General features: G+C 37.2%; 1 long non-coding RNA gene across 2 annotated transcripts; it reads left to right on the plus strand.

Annotated features, from left to right (window-relative positions):
- Nucleotides 1-9,264: 9,264 nt before the first annotated feature.
- Nucleotides 9,265-14,547, plus strand: LOC125254868. 2 transcript variants are annotated; one of them, XR_007181778.1, is made up of 3 exons: nucleotides 9,265-9,285; nucleotides 9,883-10,032; nucleotides 14,451-14,547. It is a non-coding gene; the product is annotated as an uncharacterized LOC125254868 (long non-coding RNA). The 2 variants fall into 2 exon arrangements; XR_007181777.1 differs by lacking the exon at nucleotides 9,265-9,285 and having other exon boundaries at nucleotides 9,293-10,032.
- Nucleotides 14,548-15,925: the final 1,378 nt, after the last annotated feature.

The raw sequence follows: 15,925 nt of genomic DNA on the forward strand, positions 1-15,925 counted from the left end.
TGATGATTCCTTTCCAGATTGCCTTTGACATTTCATGTAGCTCTAGTAACAGCATCTCTTCCGGTTCAACACTATCATTACTCATTCTGACTTGCGTGTGTGTGTGTGTGTGTGTGTGTGTGTGTGTGTGACCCTTTATGTATGTTATGTTATGTGTTTGTAAGTTTAGTTATGTGTTTGTGAGTTAGTTAATAAAGATTGTGCACAATACACGTTTGGTTCTGACTCCGTCTGCTAATGAATTGCCTCTTAAGTGATAGATCCGGACTACGGGCTCTGAGTAGTACAGTACAATAAGAAATATTATTTTTCCATAACTTGGAAATTGACATTTCTTAGAATTAATAAACAATCAACACTGAGCGTTCACTGGACGAACAGGTTAACTGATTGTAATGTTAATTTTAATGTAGCTACGTCCAGTTAATCTGATTAACGGATTTGCATATTCATAATTAATCATAATTAATAATCATAATGAGTTATGAATAATTATTAATATTTCCCCTTTGAGTTAATTTTCGCTACAAGGGTGGAGCTATCTGGAATTGCAGTGATGTATGGGGTAAATGCTGTGCTTCACTTTATAGAGATTAATGCATTAACCACCGCTGATGCCAGTCATTGGGGTGTACAGTAAACATGGAAAGGAACCTGCGACACGCTCAGTCAGTCAGGCTGCGTGTCCACTGGAGCAGAGCAAGCGACCAGAGCATTTTTAGCAGGGACGTGCACAAACATTTTGGGGGGCAGGGGCTCAAGTGGAAAAAAGGGCACTTCTTATAATTATTTATTTAAAAAAAATAATAAACCCTTAAATATATTAAGACAACTCTGACTTCCTTACCAGTTTATTTTAATTTCCTCACACTCACACAATTGTTTCATACTCCACAGATTTCTACAAAATAATCAGTTCACACAGAGACTATGGTCTTCTTTAGTATTCACTAGGTTTATCACAAGAGAAGGCAACAGCAAAAGAAACTATGCCACAATGTGCATGTTTTCTACACTATTTTCACTATAGATTTAGAATAAATGACTGCACCAAGGAGAGGGACATAGTTTCACTAATAATTTGTTTATTTTGCACAAATCAATAAATCGTTTTAATTCTTTTGGTTATTGGAATACTTCTTTCATGAAGTGGACAATTTTAAGATTTTGGTCCATTTTTGGCGCCATGTCTTTTACTCTAATGGAAAGAAAACTTAATCCTAACCCTACACATTTGTGTTTGTTTTAAGCCTGCTTCCCTCCATCTGTTTGCATCTGTAGATTTCTTCTAAATTAATCAAAACAAGCTAATCTGCATATTTAAACACATCAAGAGTTTTTTCCCCTGAAATGTTATAAATACATAATATATATTATAACAAATGGCTGCAGAGGGCGCCAAAAGCCTGCTGATTTTTGTTGTTACACAGCACGATCAAATCCACAATTAAAGCCAACCACCATAATTTAAAAATATATTATTAGTTAAATAATAATATTCAGCCACTTTTTTTTTCTTTTTTTTTGATAGAAATACTACAGCCACAGTAATTTCTTCAACAAGAATGTGGACCAACATGCAAAGACAGAGCGAGGGTTTAAACTTTTATTTATGTATTTTCCTGTGTAAGCATAAATTTAAGAATAGCATTATGTAATGTTGTATTGTGATTTTTACATAGTTTTAATAAATCGTGCATCCTTATAAAACTGTCTAATTATGTGGTTCATGGATGCTCCTCTTCTGGTATTGACAGCCCTACAGGTAGGCTTCAACATGGTTCAAAACGCAATACATAGCACATGAAAATAACTGAAATTATAATATGACATAAATTACATTAGTATCAAATCAGGCAGGTGCGTTGCTGGTGGTCAAACTATTAACGCAGCGTTAAACGTATAAATAATCTCACCCTTAAATAGTTTCACAATATTTTCACAAATTTCACGTTTGTGTTTGTGAACATAGGCTACCTGAAAGAAATGCACGGGCAGCTGAACTCGACAAAGCCGACCTGATATATAGCATTTTATTTGTTTATTTATTTATTTATTCAGTACAGGGAAGCTCTGCGCATACAGGAATATATTCATTTATTAAAAAAAAAAAAAAAAAAAAAAAGCACCCCAGAAAAAAGGGTACTTTCTCTCGAGGAAGAAAAAGGGCAGGGGCTCAAGCCCCTTTTATGTTTATGTGTGCACGTGCCTGATTTTTAGATTCATTCTTATGGAAGTTGAACGTCACTTAACTTATGCGCGGCTCAACTTCCATATGAACCGAAAACACTCGCTCTTTTAACCGCTCGCTCCGCGCCAACGGACACGCACCATCAGTCAGTCAGTCAGTCTCTCTCGCTGTTTAGTGCCGTTAACCGTCCTCGCCATCCTCAATAAAGCTCTTACACTAACGTGAGTGCTCAGAGTGAGTAATTCATATCTGCCTCCATTTTGTTAGCAACGCCCAACTTCCAATCAATTCCCAAAGGATGAAATCAAGTACCGCCCTCTCATTTCAGATGCCGTTTCACTTGGATAGACGTCACAGTACAGAAGAAAAGACAATCGCAACTTCTGTTTCATGCCGACTTTAAATAAACGTGCCTTCACTGAAGTGCTGAACAGAGCTGGTGCCAGGGGCGGATCTACCGGGGTGGCAACTGCCACCCTAAGAAAAAGCTTTGCCACCCCAAAATTATCAGAGAATAAAATATAAATGTTAGCAGTGTTTCAAGTACTACTGCAATTTCAGCAGCGGCGCTTCAATGTGATGACATAAAAAAGACAGCGTATCGGTCTTTGTCAGGCACGTGATTTTGTTGTGTGTGACATCACCGCGGCGCCATATTTGAAGAATTTTGAACTAATACTACCCCTTTTTCATGCATTTTTTTCTTTATTGCATTAAGTACATAAACCAATGTATAACACAATAAACATTGTTCCAATAAACAAGGCATCATCAGAGATGTATGTAGAATTTAATAGTGTATTTTATTATAGTACATTCTGATATAGTATACCTTTTAGAGCCAAAATAATTTGTAAATTATTGTCCTCCATCTACCTCTGTGTTGTCTGGGTCAATGACGTTATGGGTCTTTTTTTTTTTTTTTTTTTTGTCCAAAGGCCTTAATAATAATAATAATAATAAAAACAAAGATATGTTGTGTAAGTTAAATATCTGGTTTACAGATTGTGTACATTATTAATTATCCTGTTAATACTATAAGTGCATATACCTATGAACTCATAAAATAAATCTACAAATCACCCTGAAAAATTTAATTATACATGCTTTATTGTTCATGCAAGACTGGATAAAGCATCAGCACATTTCTACACTACAATTCTACAAAAGATTCAAACATGCGCTGTCAGATTGGATGGTTTCTCTGTGAAAATCTCAAAACGGTCAATAATCTCTGCTACTCTGTATTTAAACAAAGGAGACATATTTATGTGCAAATCATCTCTGTCTGCCCATACAGCTGAAAGCTTCAGGTTTGCATATAGATATGACACAGTTTCATTGAATGTTCTGTATACTGTCTCAGGGGAACATGAGAAGTGTTGTGCAGGCAGATCAAATCTGAGGTACATCAAGGTTCACAGAAGCATTTGAAATTTGTATTTGTTGCGTCTGGAATCAGAGGCACCAAAAACACCAAAAAAACTGTAATAACGCCATAAAGGTTCCCAGGTTTGGCAGACCCGTATAGTACATTAACATCATCCTCTCCAAAACAAACATCAGACATCCTGTACATATCAAGTCGGTTTACTTCTGCACATGCAGATCACCATCTCCTCCAGCCTCCTGCATCTTCTCAGTGTGAAGATGATCACTTTCTCCAGCCTGATGGACCATAGTGTCAGCTGACTGACTGACTTGGGTAAAGTTGGTTTTATATTTGCACATTCGGACATCTTTTTTCAATAGCCTTGTTAATCACACTACATTGGATATTCACAAGTAAATATGCCATTAAACAATTCTTGCCTATTTTGATCGACTGTGAAAAATGTTATAAGTTGACAATCGTTGGTTGTCAATATCATGTCGCTGCTTAAAATTCGTAAACGTTAATTTATTGCACATTTATTGGAAAGTCTGAATTTATCAGAAGTCCGAATGTGCGAATATAAAACCAACTTTACCCAAGTAGCTGACTGCATTGTTTTTCCTTACTTAGTGTCTGTGTGTGCATCTCAATCAGCTCTGAGCTCTTGAATCAGTATATTGTGTATACAAATTTTGTGACTGAGACCGTCCTGATCAGTGCCCTAACTACTGAACTAGGGAGCTGATTGAGACACAGCCTGTGTTTAATGCTGATGTGGCCTTAATGTAGGAAGGGATGGTGTCCAGTTGGGGTCAGTCTCCATAATCTTTAAGCAGGCTGATCTGCAATGAAATTAAAAGGTTTTTAGCTACATAACATAAGACCACAGCTGTAAAAAGTAGTCAGAAAATTAGAATCAGCATATGGATACAGAGCAAAAATGTCGTACCTTAAGTATATAAAATAAAAATGCTTTAGCAAAATTAAGAATAAAAAAATGTAGACATATTCAAGTAAAGGGATTCAGTTTAAATTGACTATTGTTTCATAGCACATACAATCCAAAACAATGCGTTACTATAACGTTTGCTACTTTAGAAAACAGAAATCTCTAACTCACCTTTGTGAAAATGTAGAGAGCAAGCATACATGAATGGAGATATCTTGACGAAAGTGATGTTTTGCGTCTCACCGCGGCAACCCATGCGATCCGGCGCCTGTTATTGCCTCTACATACTCTCCATACAGCCTTTTTTCAAGTAGGAAACCGACTAAATCTAATCTCGTAGTAAAGTTTTTGACATTTTCTATCGTGGGACATATTATTGCAGCTTTTCACAGAACAAAAGTGTGTCATTTTACAATGAAAAGAAGCCAAAGAAGAAACAACTCTGCACTGATACAGAGATTGTTTGGATACCTCACAAATGGCGGCGACACCCATAATGCACTTTGGTTTTCACGAGTGTGACGTCACCTGACAAAGACCGATTGCAAAATAATGGCAAGAAAACACGTCATTCAATAAGCTGCATGACGGCTGCACGCGCACGCAGCGCGCCCAATGTAGTCAGCTTCATTAACAAATGACTCTTATGAACCGATTCTTTGGGAGTCAAAAACACAACTTGGGTAAAGTTGGTTTTATATTCGCACATTCGGACATCCGTATTCAATAGCATTGTTAATCACACTACATTGGACATTCAGTGGACATTCACAAGTAAATATGCCATTAAAACAATACTTGCCTATAGAGTCTGGGAACGTGACGTCAGCGACGCATTGCATTCTGGGACTTTAGGTCACCGTCAGTACAGTAGAGACTGGGAAATAGTGGAGGAAGATGTTAAAATTTATATTATACAGTTAAAAACATATTAGAATGGCGAACGCTGGCTGTGTTATGAACTATCTGCATATACTGACCAGCGTGGAAAACGGATGTGAAATAAAGCGCCATTTTGTCCCATTTTCGGGACATTCTAAAACGCTTAATGTGGCGTAATGTAAGTAAACGTCATACTAATAGCCCAGAATTTGAACGCAACGCGTTTAATTTCACGTTAAACGCTTTCCTCCCATAGAAACTATGTACAGCAAAGCAGATGAGCCCAGAATATGAACAAAATGCGTCACTGTCCATTAAGCGTTTTCTTTATGGGAGGAAAATGCCTATGTGTTAAATGTGTTCATATTCTGGGCTTATCTGCTTTTCTGTACATAGTAAACACCAAACTAATAAAGCATACTAAGTTTAGTTTGATAATAACACTGTTTTAGTAAATTAAGCCACGTTATGCATTTTCACATTATGCGTTAGAATGTCCCTCATTTTCTGCCTTCCAGCTTAGAAACGACACAATGGTGAAAGTGAAACTCAATGAAAATAAACTTGAGCAAAATGTGGCTTTGTCATTTGTATTTATTACAGATTAATAACTTCTGATCCACTTGAATATGTAAGTGCTCAAGCCATTAATAATGTACGAAAACACGTTTAGAACTGTCATTTGTGTCATTGCGATCACTCTCCGTATTCATAAAGCAATACCTCTGATTCATTGTTCAGCTTGTCTCGGTAAGAAATTATGTATTTATTCTATTTAGGTCCAGTAAAACTTACTTGGTGTAGCGACTCCACAATATAATTCATTTCAGAGCTGCATTACAGAGGGTCATGCTCTTATGTTATCCCTTAATGCTTAACATGAAGAAATCAGGGCTATCATCATATAAATATCATATGCTGGCTGAGATCAATCTATTGTGTTTATTATTTTATCTGGCAAATATATCGGTGCCGTTTAGTTATTAAAAACTGCAATAGAGAAATCACTTTGGTCCTGTGTGTGGTCCGATAGAAGGCGTCAGTGTGATTTCTATGTGTGTGTATATCATGTCCTGGCCACACGACTGGGCGATCGAATCAACACAAGAGATTCAAATATTAGTCCATTTATTCTAAGCAAGTGCAAGCAGCTCTCAAAAAAAAATTAACGTAAATAGTCGTTTTCTCACCTGGTGATTTGTATTTGTTGTCATTGTACGCTCCTGAGCGTGACCTAAAACATGGCGGCGACTACCCAGAATGCAATGCGCAGTGACGTAGTTTGCCAAGCTCTATTCTGATCGACTGTGAAAAATGTTGTAAGATGACAATCGTTGGTTGTCAATATCATGTCGCTGCTTCCCTGCTGAAAAAAACAATAGAAACCATTACAGAAATTGTAATGGTTTTAAAGGGAACTGTATTGGTTTTAATGGAAACTGTAATGGTCCTAGTGGGTCTGTATGGGTAATTTGCTTTTTTCTATTGGTGGCATGTTTTGCTTATTTGCCTGTATTGGTTTTAATGGAAAATATAATGGTCCAAGTGGGTTTCTATTGGTAATTTGCCACCTTCTATTGGTAGCATATTTTGCCTATTGGATACCATTAAGGACCAATAGAACATCTTTGGTAACCTATAGATTACACGTTGGTATCTTGACACCAGTACGAACCATTAGAACTCCAATAAATTGAGTGGTTTCTTTAGTTTGATTTAATGATGTACACATACACAATTTTTAGGTTAGATGCAGATTTATTTATTTTTACAATTATTGCAACACAACAAAATAGATTAAATATGACACACAAACTAAATTGTTTAAATTGTTTAATGGTATTAAGCTTATCCTTATGTAATATGTAGAAATTATACTGTTAAATATATGTATTGTTTAATAGAATTCACACAAAATTGTTCATTCATATAAGTCATGTAGGTCATATTAGATCATATTCATAGGTCATATTTGTCCCATTTTCCCAAATGCAGAATGTTTTCTGTGATGGGTAGGTTTAGGGGTAGGGTTAGTGTAGGGGGATAGAATATACAATTTTTACAGTATAAAAAACCATTATGTATATGGAAAGTCCCCATAAAACATGAAAGCACAACGTGTTTGTTTGCGTGTGTACAAAAATAACATAACGATATCCAGAAATCAATTTTAATTTATCAACATAGAACTCAAGTTTAATTTGATTTCATCCTTTTCCCACTAAGTGTGGGTTTTCTGAGGGGCTGTGTGGGCAAGAGCAAACTCTTTGGGGCCCCATGAAAACCCACACAGGCCCCCAGTTGGTTAGCCCATGTGGGGCCCTTAGCTCCGGGGCCCATAGCAGGTTTACTGTGGGCAACCCCCCATGTTCACAGCACAGTACAAGTTAAATCATTATTTTATGATTAAATGCTCAAGGCACAGGGTTAATCAAACTATTTTTAACAATCTAGTAAAATGTCACCAATGTCATTACATTCAGTTGCCCATCCCATAACTAAAACTGCACACAGTCAACAAGATAGTAAGACAAGTACTGTCTTTACCTGTTTGTAGCTGCTCCCAGACCAATAAAGTCAGACTGAGACAACTGTGTGTGTGTGTGTGTGTGTGTGTGTGTGTGTGTGTGTGTGTGTGTGTGTGTGTGTGTGTGTATATATATATATATACACACACACTACCATTCAAAAGTGTGGGGTCAGTAAGATTTTTTAATGTTTTAAAAGAAGTATCTTCTGCTCACCAAGCCTGCATTTATTTGATTAAAAATACAAACAAAAACAGTAATATTGTGAAATATTATTCCAATTTAAAACAGCTGTTTTCTATGTCATTTTACAGTAAAGTGTAATTTATTCTGTGATCAAAGCTAAATTTTCAGCATCATTACTTCAGTCTTCAGTGTCACATGATCCTTCAGAAATCAATCTAATATGATGATGTGATGCTCAAGAAACATTTATGATTATTATCAATGTTGAAAACAGTTATTTACATTTTTATTTCATGATGCTATGATGAATAGAAAGTTCAAAAGAACAGCATTTGTCTGAAATCTAAATCTTTTGTAGCATTAAACACTACCGTTCAAAAGTTTGGGGTTAGTAAGAATTTTAATTTTATTTTTAGGGGATAGAAATAAAATTAATCAGTACTTTTATTCATCAAGGATGAGTTAAACTGATCAAAAGTTACAGTAAAGACAATTATAATGTTAGAAAATATTCTATTTTAAATAAAGGCTGTTCTTTTGAACTTTCTATTCATCGAAGAATTAAAAAAAAAAAATTGTACACAACTGTTTTCAACATTGATAATAATAATGAATGTTTCTTGAGCATCAAATCATCATATTAGACTGATTTCTGAAGGATCATGTGACACTGAAGACTGGAGCAATGATGCTGAAAATTCAGCTTTGATCACAAGAATAGTAATCGATAATAGATAATAATCACAATTGAATTAGTTTCAAATATATTAAAATAGAAAACAGTCATTTTAAATTGTCATAATATTTCACAATATTACTGTATTTTTTTATTTTATTGTTTTTATCAAATAAATGCAGCCTTGGTGAGCAGAAGAGGCTTCTTTTAAAAACATTAAAAAATCTTACTGACCCCAAACTTTTGAACGGTAGTGTATATATATATATATATATATATATATATATATATATATATATATATATATATATATATATATATATATATAAATAATGCACACACACAATATTAATATATTATTTTTCTGAAATGGCAATAAATAAATAAATAAATATAAATTATTAATAATATGACATCACGTGATTAATTCTAACCAATGAGACTGCTGGAACAGCATTCATGAACTGTCATTCCGGAATCGACTGGTACCGCAAACAGGTAAGCTTTTTATATTTCTATAGTAATTTCTGAGTTTTCTATTAAAATTAGTGTAACAGGTCGAAATGGTAATGAATTAATTAATTGGAATTAAATTACACCCGCTTTAGTGGTTTATCTGATGAGTAAGTTAAATTATATTATTTAGCTTGCTGCGTTTAAATTATAACGGTTATAACGGTCGACTAGCCGCTCGGACAATTCATTTTCTGGTAATCTGAGGTAATATACTTTAAAAACCGCATTAATTCATTACTTTGAATTGTTTTACATCCATTTCGGTGTTAATTTGATTTATTATTGTTTTTCCGTTGCTGTTTTTACGCGATGACTCGACTGAGCTAGCCATGATGACCGGGCTGAGTTGTGTCTTTGTATTAAAGTTTTAAACAGCGACGTAAATACAATAACTAAGCTGCACACCCTTATTAAATCTCGTTACATAAGCTACGGTCATATTACTATCATGTTATCGTGACCTAAAAATAACAGATTTTACAATAACTTTGTACGTATTGTCTCACGCACAAGCTGGCGCATGCATTTTGTTTGTCATCTCTCTTTTCAGTATTTATTGCCATCTCGTCCTGTTTGCAGAATTAACTGTGCCTCCAGCCATTAAGCAGACCTGAACCAGTTGATGAAGGTCTTCAGGATCACCAGAAACTACAGGCAGGTGTGTGAGAAAGTTGGAGCTACATACTGCAGGACGTTGGTCCTCCATGACCAGGACTGGACACCACTGTTGTAAGTGATCGATCTAGCAGTCAATCTGATTCTCTGAAAGTCATGTTCATAACATATTGTAGGTGATCTCAGCTCTGGCCCTCGAGAACCACTGTCCTGCAGACTTTAACACCAAACCTGGTCCAATATACCTGGGGCCGTATTCACGAAATGTTTTATCTTACAACTAAAAGTTCTCCTAAATAGCAGTAAAAATTCTCAAGTAAGAGTTTTCACTTAAAGGATTAGTCCACTTTTAACTCCTGATAATTTACTCACCCCCATGTCATCCAAGATGTCCATGTCTTTCATTCTTCAGTCGAAAAGAAATTAAGGTTTTTGATGAAAACATTGCAGGATTATTTTCCATATAGTAGACTTCAATGGACACCAAACAGTTGAAGGTCAAAATTAGTTTCATTGCAGCTTCAAATTATTCTACACGATCCCATACAAGAAATAATGGTCTTACCTAGAGAAACCATCACTCATTTTCTAAAAAATAAAATACAATTTTATACATTTTAACCATAAATGCTCATCTTGAAGTAGCCCTGCGTTCCATTCGGAAGGGCTCATCCCTATGCCCTAATTCCTTTCAGATGGTTTCCCCTTCAGAGTGAGAGCTTCGAAGGGATGAAGGGTGTAGGGGTAAAAAAACCCTCTTTTTTTGGAACGCACTTCTGCGTCATCTTAACGAGACAATCAAGGAGGAGTAGATTGTGCAAGCGGCGCCCTTTGTTTAACGTTAGTTTATTTATTTAGGTTTATTACACCATATTTTATATTGTGTCTATGTATTTGAAACATTTGAATGGACTAATAAAGGGAGCTGTAAAGTATTTTTGTTGAAGTACACTGTCGTTTTGACCATAATAATTTACTAAATCTAACTCATATAAATATTACAATAGTACAGAAAAATACTATACATACATTTATAGGTAAAATCGAACTCCTAACCTCCTGTACCCATTCTGTGATGTCAAACAACTTTCCTGTGCAAAGGATCATGGGGGCCCGAAGTGTCCATCAGTTGTACCCTTTGAAATCCTTCATTCCGAAGGGCCCTTTGAAGTGGTCAGTTTTGAGCACTTTAGTTTGGAACAACCCTTCAATATGGCGGCCATGATTGCTTTCACTCCGAAGTGCCCTTCGGAGGGCGATATATCCCGTTTGGAACCCACTGTAGCTCTCTTCTTCTTCTTCTCTATTTGAATTCCGGCAGTGTAGACACTGCTAAGTGTATTACTGCCCTCCACAGGTCAAAGTTTTGAACTAATTTTTATATACAATATGTTAGTTCAATAGTATATAACAGTTAGTTCAAACTTTGGCCTGCGGAGGGCAGTAATACACTTAGCAGTGTCTACACTGCCAGAATTCAAATAGAGAAGAAGAGAGCTAGTTCAAGATGAGCATTTATGGTTAAAACATATATACTTTTTAATTTTATTTAGAAAATGAGCTATGGTTTCTCTAGATAAGACCCTTATTTCTCATCTGGGATCCTGTAGAACGCTTTGAAGCTGCAATGAAACTGTAATTTTGACCTTCAACCATTTGGGCTCCATTGAAGTCCACTATAAGGAGAATAATCCTGGAATGTTTTCATCAAAAACCTTAATTTCTTTTCGCCTGAAGAAAGAAAGACATGAACATCTTGGATGACATGGGGGTGAGTAAATTATCAGGAACCTTTTCACAAAAGGCGGTGCTAAACTGGGGGCTCGATGACGCACTGGAGCCCTCGAGCATGGCCACGCCCCTAACACTATATAACTGTCTGACGCACTAGAGTAACCGAGCATGGCCCCGCCCCAACACTATATAACTGTCTGACGCACTAGAGTAACCGAGCATGGCCCCACCCCTAACACTATATAACTGTCTGACGCACTAGAGTAACCGAGCATGGCCCCGCCCCAACCCTATATAACTGTCTGACGCACTAGAGTAACCGAGCATGGCCCCACCCCTAACACTATATAACTGTCTGACGCACTAGAGTAACCGAGCATGGCCCCGCCCCTAACACTATATAACTGTCTGACGCACTAGAGTAACCGAGCATGGCCACGCCCCTAACACTATATAACTGTCTGACGCACTAGAGTAACCGAGCATGGCCCCGCCCCAACACTATATAACTGTCTGACGCACTAGAGTAACCGAGCATGGCCCCGCCCCTAACACTATATAACTGTCTGACGCACTAGAGTAACCGAGCATGGCCCCACCCCTAACACTATATAACTGTCTGACCCACTAGAGTAACCGAGCATGGCCCCACCCCTAACACTATATAACTGTCTGACGCACTAGAGTAACCGAGCATGGCCCCACCCCTAACACTATATAACTGTCTGACGCACTAGAGTAACCGAGCATGGCCCCGCCCCAACACTATATAACTGTCTGACGCACTAGAGTAACCGAGCATGGCCCCGCCCCAACACTATATAACTGTCTGACGCACTAGAGTAACCGAGCATGGCCCCGCCCCAACACTATATAACTGTCTGACGCACTAGAGTAACCGAGCATGGCCCCGCCCCAACACTATATAACTGTCTGACGCACTAGAGTAACCGAGCATGGCCCCGCCCCAACACTATATAACTGTCTGACGCACTAGAGTAACCGAGCATGGCCCCGCCCCAACACTATATAACTGTCTGACGCACTAGAGTAACCGAGCATGGCCACGCCCCTAACACTATATAACCGTCTGACGCACTAGAGTAACCGAGCATGGCCCCGCCCCAACACTATATAACCGTCTGACGCACTAGAGTAACCGAGCATGGCCACGCCCCTAACACTATATAACTGTCTGACGCACTAGAGTAACCGAGCATGGCCCCGCCCCAACACTATATAACTGTCTGACGCACTAGAGTAACCGAGCATGGCCCCACCCCTAACACTATATAACTGTCTGACGCACTAGAGTAATCGAGCATGGCCCCGCCCCTAACACTATATAACTGTCTGACGCACTAGAGTAACCGAGCATGGCCCCACCCCTAACACTATAAAACTGTCTGACGCACTAGAGTAATCGAGCATGGCCCCGCCCCAAAACTATATAACTGTCTGACGCACTAGAGTAATCGAGCATGGCACCACCCCTAACGCTACAGCAGCTTGCCCGCTTAATCTCGAGTGTCAATACTGTTAGTTATACAGCCTACATTTTGCTAGCTAGTAATGCCTTCATCACACAAATGCATATTACCTGGTTGCGATAATATACAAAAGAAGCTTGTTCTCCTTATTTAAATTTGATATGAAGAAGGGGTGGATTCAATTAGTCTCTGCTGTGATAATTTTACACCGGAGAGTTTTACAAACTTTCATCAGACAACTGGGATTCACTGACAATCTGCTGTTATTGGTGAATGGGGCTGAACAGACTATCTCCCGCCTCGGCCTTCATCCTCCCATCTCACGGCGCCGTCACCTGTTGACTCGACAACAGTCGGCAGTACATGCCCACCAATGAGTGTATGTTGCCTTGTGTGCTTAATTAGTAGGTGGTCCACAGTAACTACTAAATTTTGCAACCCTCTAACGTGATTCTTTTGTTTATATGCATCAGTGAGTTTGACTGATTAGACAAATATGTTGAGGCGGCAGCTCTCGCGAGTGGGTGTGGTTTCAGCGCTGACAGCGGACACGCCCCCAGCGTTTGAGAGCAGAGAATACTGCTAATTTTTTCAAGATTTTGATAATTTATTTAATTTACTTGGCGTTTTTTTAATCATTCAAATTTGGCTGGGTGGTTAATAACACATTTTACTGTGGTGTGACATACTTAGAACACAGACTTTAATAGGGCTTTACAGGGACTTTAAGCTTGACGTCGACTAGTCGCTGGTCCTATAGAGGGCGCAGCAGCATAAGAAATGTTTGATGTTCACATTTACGCTTCATTTCCAAAATGGTTACGTTGCTACAGCCTTCATATTGTAACCGTATCAAAGAACCTAAAAAAAATATGAAAATAGATATTCCCAAACATTTAATATAGGCTATAGGGAATTGCACACAACACATATGGATTTGTTTTTAATTTTGTTTTTTAATGACCCGCCCCGCAAATAAAGTGACAATTTCTTATCCCGCCCCAACCCGACCCGCAGGGTTCGCGGGTTATGAGACGACCCGCGCATCACTAACCTACAACTGGAGAAGGTTAACAGATGACTGTCATGCTATGAACCTGACATGACTAATGGATAAAATTCAAGATCTTGAATCTGCTCAAAGTACACCCAAATATGTTGGATGAAATAATGAAGTTGTGTCAACAACTATGTTCTTGCAACTTCTTTGAGAGTCCCATATAAATATATAATGTATGGATAATTTCATGTACTGGTAATGTGGTTTAAGAGGTACATTGTCCTAATGAATTCTCCTCCTTTTTGCAGGTCTAAGCCAGCCACAGTGGATACAGTGAAGCCACAAACACAGTTCATAGTTCTTGTATTTCTATTACACATTAAATAATAAAAAATATAATGTTAATAATTTTTGTCAGATGTTTATTTCCAGCTGGGTTTAGTAAAAAAGATGGTCTTGATCCAAGTATAATTTTGATTTCAGTTTCATGTTCTTAATTCTTTGCAAAACACAACCTGAACAGTTAGCTATTGAAAAGTTGGTGTGCAGTTTATATCAATTAAAATTATATATTCTTGAGCGTTTTTTTTTAAGCCACAAGGAGAAAACCAGTGTATAATTGTAGTAATAATTTAAATTATTTAATTAATCAATGACCTAATTAACAGCTACCAGTTAAACATACAAATCAGAACCAATACAAAAACTGCAATGGAAACCATTAAATATTTGCAAATAAAGACCAATGCAAATTTATAATGGAACCATTAGAGCCAATACGAAAACTACAATGGAAACCATTAAATATTTGCAAATAAAGACCAATACAAATCTGTAATGGAACCATTAGAACCAATACAAAAACTGCAATGGGAAGAACCATTATGTGCAAATAAAGACCAATACAAATTTGTAATGGAACCATTAGAACCAATACAAAAACTGCAATGGGAACCATTAAATATTTGCAAATAAAGACCAATACAAATTTGTAATGGAACCATTAGAACCAATACAAAAACTGCAATGGGAAGAACCATTATGTGCAAATAAAGACCAATACAAATTTGTAATGGAACCATTAGAACCAATACGAAAACTGCAATGGGAACCATTAAATATTTGCAAATAAAGACCAATACAAATCTGTAATGGAAACCAATACAAACCAATAAATCCTAATGGAATGTGCCCAAAACACACTACGTAATGGAAACCATTTTGTAATGGTTTTAATGGTTAATGGCTGATGGTTTCTATTGTTTTTTTCAGCAGGGTTAAAATTCACAAACATTAATTTATTGCACATTTATTGGAAAGTCTGAATTTATCAGAAGTCCGAATATAAAACCAACTTTACCCAAGTAAAAACACAGCGCAGCCAAGTTCACTTACAAATTGTTTTCCATTTGTTCGTGAATCGGAAAATTACTGCTTCTCGGCTAACTCAGATCCTCGAATTTTCGTAATTTTTTTGAGAGCTGATTCACCGCCCGCCCGCTCCACTTTCATCATGGATAAAGGTCTTTTTGCCATCCGACGGAACGGTAACATGAAATCAATAAGAAGATCCCGATCACAGAAACTAGTTAGGTAAGAATCTAAATGTATTGGCTATGTATGTAAATGTATGTATTTAACAATGACTACATTAGGTAGCAAAACTGATGACACACCAGACAAAATCTGAGAGAGAGTTGAAGAATAATTTACATGTACAGGGTTTTAAACTTACACAGTACCAATACTTTAGATGAGGGAAATTTCACTATGTACAGTAAAC

Source organism: Megalobrama amblycephala, linkage group LG19 (genome assembly GCF_018812025.1).
Source record: "Megalobrama amblycephala isolate DHTTF-2021 linkage group LG19, ASM1881202v1, whole genome shotgun sequence".
Lineage (NCBI taxonomy): Eukaryota > Metazoa > Chordata > Actinopteri > Cypriniformes > Xenocyprididae > Megalobrama > Megalobrama amblycephala.